This window comes from Rattus norvegicus, chromosome 6, assembly GCF_036323735.1.
Source record: "Rattus norvegicus strain BN/NHsdMcwi chromosome 6, GRCr8, whole genome shotgun sequence".
Classification (NCBI taxonomy): Eukaryota; Metazoa; Chordata; class Mammalia; order Rodentia; family Muridae; genus Rattus; species Rattus norvegicus.
This window is the reverse complement of record NC_086024.1, coordinates 139,929,048-139,935,182: the sequence shown is the minus strand read 5'-3', so window position 1 is coordinate 139,935,182 and position 6,135 is coordinate 139,929,048.

Sequence of the window (6,135 nt, the reverse complement as noted above, 5' to 3'; positions counted from 1 at the left end):
AACAAATAAATCCCTTAAAGTAATATACGAAAATAAAATTCAATGGGTAAAGAAAGTAAGTAAAAGTGCTGAGGATATGAAAATAAACACATATGCCGTAAGGAAAACACAAACTGAAAAAAAATCCTATAGATTGAAAACCTAGAGAACAGGAACAACAGATTGAAACATCACCAACAGAACAAAAGAGGTGGAAGACAAAATCTCAAGCATAGAAGAAACAATGGAAAAACTTCCTATATTACTCAAAGAAAATGGTACTTCTAAAAATATCCATATGAAAAAAATTCAAAGAGTTTAAGATATACTGAAAAGACCTAACTTAAGAGTGGTAGGATTGGAAAGTGAAGAGACCATGAGATCTGGAATGCAGAATGCTCCCAAGAATCAATTTGCATAACTTTAGACAACTCACCTATCAGGGAAAACATGGAATTGAAGCGACGACCATCTCTAACCAGGCAGAACAACTAGTAGAGGGATATGCACTATCAACTCACTCAAGAAATATTGACTGCAAATTTTTCCTGTCTGAAATAATTGCAAGGACAAAGATGGAGTAGATGGTAAAGGAATTGTCAAACAATACCCTGCCAAATTAAGACCCTACCCATGGGCATACACTAGTCACTGACATTATTAATGACACTCCATTATGCTTCTAGAAAGGAGATGGGAATACCTATTCACAGAGAGACGCTAACTAGCGTTCAGAATTCTTCCAGACCTGAATACACAGAAGACCTGATATGAATATTCCTGAAAATATTCAATAAAATAGAAACAGAAAGAACACTACCTAATTCATTCTATGAAACCACAATTACTCTGAAGCTAAACCACACAGGAAATGAAACAAAAAACAGTACTTCAGACCAATCTCAATTATGAATATCAATGCAAAAATACTCAATATAATCCTTGCATATCGAATCAAAGAACAAATTAAAATGATGATACATGATCAGTTACGTTTTCTTCAGGGGATGCAAGGTTAGTTCTATATACAAAAATCCATTACCCTAATCCACTATAAAAACAAAGTCAAAGAAAAAAATTACATGATCATCTCCTTAGATGCAGAAAAAACATTTGACAAAATACAATGCTCTTCATGTTAAAAATGTTGGAGACATCAGGGATTCAAAGAACATTCCTACATATAAAAAAACAATTTACTGAAATCCAAAGCCAATAACAAAGTAAACGGAGAGATATTTGAACCAAACCCACTAAAATCAGGGACAAGAATAAGATTACCATTCTCCACATACAGATTCAAGATAGAACTCAAATCACTAGGTAAAACAATAAGACAACAAAAAAAATGATCAAGGGAAAACAACCTAGCAAAGAAATAAAGATAACATTAAATGCAGGTGATATGATAGCATACAAAACAGACCTCAAAAATTCTATTAGCGAACTTCTCCAGCTGATAAACAACTTCAACAAAGTGCTAGAATATAAAATTTACTCAAATAATTAGTAGCATTCCTTTACACAAATAAGAAACAGAGTGAGAAAAATTAGGAAAACAACTCTCTTCATAATAGGCACAAAAATATAAAATATCTTGAAGTAAATCTAAGCAAACAAGTGAAATATCTATATGGCAATAACTTCAAGCCTCTCAGAAAAGAAATGAAAGAAGATCTCAGAAAACAAAGAGACCTCTCATGCTCAAGGATTGGCAAAATTAACATAGTAAAAATGGCCATCCTACCTAAGGTAATCTACAAATTCATGGCAATCCCCATCAAAATCCCGACACTCAAATCAGTCAGAATGACTAAGTTCAAAAACTCAGAGGGTTGGAGAGATGGTTGAGTGGTTAAGAGCACTGATTGTTTTTCTAGAGGTCATGAGTTCAATTCCCAGCAACCACATAGTGGCTTACAACCATCTGTAATGAGATCAGATACCCTTTTCTGGCATGCAGAAAGAACATTGTATACATAATAAATACATTAAAAAACTGAGGTGATAGCAGATGCTGGCAAGAATGTGGAGAAAGATGACCACTCCTCCATTGTTGGTGGGATTGCAAGCTGGTACAAGCACTCTGGAAATCAGTCTGGAGGTTACTCAGAAAATTGGACATTACACTACCTGAGAACCCAACAATACTTCTCCTGGCCATATACCCTAAAGATGCTCCAACATACAACAAAGACACATGCTCCACTATATTCATAGCAGCCTTATTTATAATAGCCAGATGATGGAAAGAACCCAGATGCCCTTCATCAGAGGAATGGGTACAGAAAATGTGTTACATCTACACAATGGAGTACTACTCAGCTATCAAAAACAATGACCTCATGAAATTCATAGGCAAATGATTGAACAAGAAAAGATCATCCTAAGTGAGGTAACCGAATCACAGAAAAACACGTGGTGTGCGCTCACTGATAAGTAGATATTAGCTCAAAATCTTGGATTACCCAAGCTGAAATCCATAGACCACCATAAAAAGGATGACCAAAGTATGGATATTTCACTCATCCTTCAAAGAGGAACAAAAATACTCATAGGAGGGAATATGAAGCAAAGTTTGGAGAAGAGACTGGAGGAATGGCCATTAAGAGCCAGCCACACATGGGTGTAAAGCATACACACACACACACACACACACACACACACACACACACACACAGCCACCAAAATTAGGTAAAATTGATGAAGCTAAGAAGTGCATGCTGACAGGAGCCTGATATAGCTGTCTCCTGAGAAGCACAGCCCCAGCATGTCAAATACAGAGGGGAATGCTAGCAGCAAACCATTGAACTGGAAACAGGATCCCCGTTGGAGGAATTAGAAAAAGGATTGTAAGAGCTGAAGGGGCTTTCAACCTCACAAGAACAACAATGCCAAACAATCAGAGTTCCTGGGAACTAAACCACTTCCTAAAGACTGACCCATGGCTCCAGCTGCATATGTAGCAGAGGATGACCTTGTTGTTCACCAGTGGAAGAAGCCCTGGTCATGCCAAAGCTGGATTCCCCAGTATAGGGGAATGTGGTGGGGGCTAGAAAGGAGGTGGTTGGTGAGGGAAACACCCTTATAGAAGAAAAGGAGTGGGATGTGATAGGGGACTTATGTCCAGGAAGTCAGGAAAGGGCCTAACATTTGAAATGTAAATAAAAAATATCCTATAAAAATAATCCTTTCAGGGTCAACAATATTGGGAAAAGAGAATAAGAAATGATTTAGCAATGACTTTTTCATAATGGAATGAACTTAGTGGCAATTTTCTAACCTTGAGTAGGTGCTTTTATGCAAAGCATACACATTAAAGTTAGCCACTGCTTGACTCCTCATATGTGTGTGTTTATAAGTATGTATATATGTGTAAGCATGGCTTTGCGGATATAGCCTATCTTTTCCTAAAGACAGAGCCAAGCATGAAACATTGGTCCAGTATGGAATAATGTAGAGATAGTGTTTTCAATTTGAAAAGGTTATATAGATACATAATTGTGAAATTAAATAATTTACATATATTGATCTCTCACTAAATCATATCAAGTAATATTTACATCTTAAAGGCAATAAGGAACGTTACTTTAAAAGTTGAATGTTTAAAGTTTATCCTTTAAACACAGCCCACAGATCTACTGATTGAGACTCATGGGGATTTATGGAGATCAGCGAGCCTGTATCGTTTCTCACCTAGGTACTCTGCATATATGTTATTGCTCAGTTGCTTGGTGTTCTTGGGGGACACCTAACAATGGGAGCAGGGGCTGCCTCTGACTGTTTTGCCTACTTGTGGGAGCTTTTCTTCTCAACGAGATGCCTTGTCATGCCTTAATGTGATACAAGCCTAGTTTTGTTGAAGCTTGTTATGCTGTTTAGTTGATGTCCCTGGAAGTTCTGTGTTTTCTGAGGGGAGACAGAGGGTGGTGAACCTGGGGGAGAAGGAGGGTGGGAGAGAGAGACTGAATAGAGGCGAGGGGGGGAACTGTAATTGGGATGTAATATATGAAAAAAATAAATATAAAATAAAGTTGATCCTCTAAAAAATTCCTGGCACAATAATTTGAAGACATGGAAAAAGCAATTTTCACATTCATCTGGAAGAGCAAAACACCCAGAATAGTGAAAAATATTAATAATAAAAGAATAGTTGGGGGAATCACCATCCCTAACCTCAAGCTCTTCCATAGAGCAATTGTGATAAAAAGTGCATGGTATTGGTACAGAAAACACATGTTTATCAATAGAATAGAATTGAAGACCAGAAATAAAACCACACATATACCGACAGTTGATCTATGACAAGGAAGCCAAAAATATACAATGGAAAAAATAAAGCATGTTCAATAAATGGTGCTGGTCTAACTGGTTGTCTGTATGTATAAAAACGAAAATAGATCCATATTTGTCACCTTGCTCAAAGCTCAAATACAAGTGGATCAAGGCTCTCAACATAAGACCAGATACACTCGATCTAATAGAAGAGAAAGTGGGAAAAAGCATTGACACCATGGCCTGGGGGAAATTTCCTACAGTGAACTCATGCTCACACTCTAAGAGCGAGAACTGATATATGGAACCTTGTGAAACTGAAAAGCTTGTGAAAGGCAAAGGAAATAGTCAATAAGACACGTAGGCAACCTACAGATTGGGAGAAAATCTTCACTAACCCCACATCCAGTAGAGGGATAATATCCAAAATATGTAAAGAACTCAAGAAGCTATCCAGGAAAAAAACAAACAACCCCACAAAAAACTGGGGTATAGAAGTAAACCAAGAATTCACAACATAGGAATTGAGAATGGCTATCAGCACCTAAAGTAATGCTCAAATTAGAGATCAGATAGATGCAAGTCAAAACAACCCTGAGATTACACCCTAAGCCAAACAGAATGGCTAAGATCAAAATCTCAGGTGACAACACATGTTGGCAAGGATGTGGAATTAGAGGAATACTCTTCCATTACTGCTGTGATTTTAAACTTATCAACCACTCTGGAAATCAATTTGAAGTTTCCTCAGAAAATTGGAAATAGGTCTATGTGAAGACCCAGTAATACCACTCTTGAAACTATACCCAAAAGTTGCCCAAGCATGCCACAGGGGCACATGTTCCACTATATTCATAGGGCCTTATTTCTGATAAACAGAAGCTAGAAAAACACACATGTTCCTAGACAGAAGAATGGACACAGAAAATGTGGTTAATTTATACAGTGGAATACTACTCGTGTGTTAAGAACAAGGACATCCTGAGTTTTGTAGGCAAATGGAGGGAACAAAAAATTTCATCCTGTGTGAGGTAGCTCAGACCAAAAGGACATGCACTATATGTACTCAATAATAAGTGCATTTTAGCCCCCTCCTCGCACCAAAAATTGGTACACACTACCCAAGCAACAGTTCACTGAACTTGAAAAGTTCAACACGCTAAAGGGCCCAAGGGAGGAAGCCTCAGTCCCACTTGGGAGGGAGATGAAAGCAAACACATGGGGGAGGTAGGGAGGGACTTCACGGTGGGGAGAAAGAAGACGGGTGGGGTAGGGTGGGGTGGTGTGTGATGGGGTGGGGTAGGGAAACATGATCTTGTATTGGGTGGGGGAAAGGACTGAAGCCCTGAGGGTCTGCAGAAAGAATGGAAACATGTAACCTTGGGAGGTAGGAGGTTGGGAGGACCCTCCTGAATGTACCACAGACCTGAGAACTGACAGATCATCAGGACTCAAACGGAGGGACCCTACATGAAATGTGATACAGTAGGGAGAGGGATCTTGTAGATCCCACCACCAGCATAAGCCAGGGCATTATGTGATGGATTATGTGATGGATGGGTTTTCTGTAGCACAGTCAAAACTCTGACATATAATTGTTCCAGTCTGAAAGAATTGCATGGATGGAAAGAAAGGGAAGGCTGAAGAAAGAAGGTCCAGCAAGAGGCCCAAAGTGGGATCCAGCTCAAGTGGAGGCCTCAAAGCCTGACACTATTGCTGAGGCTATGAAGTACTCAAAAAAGGGACCTAGAGTGACTGCCCTCTGAAAGATGAAACAAGCAACTGAAAGATTCGGTTGCAGATTTTGGATCCAACCATGGAACAGAAGCTGCTGACACCCGGGTTGAATTATGAAAAAGCTGGAAAAAACAGAAGATGAGA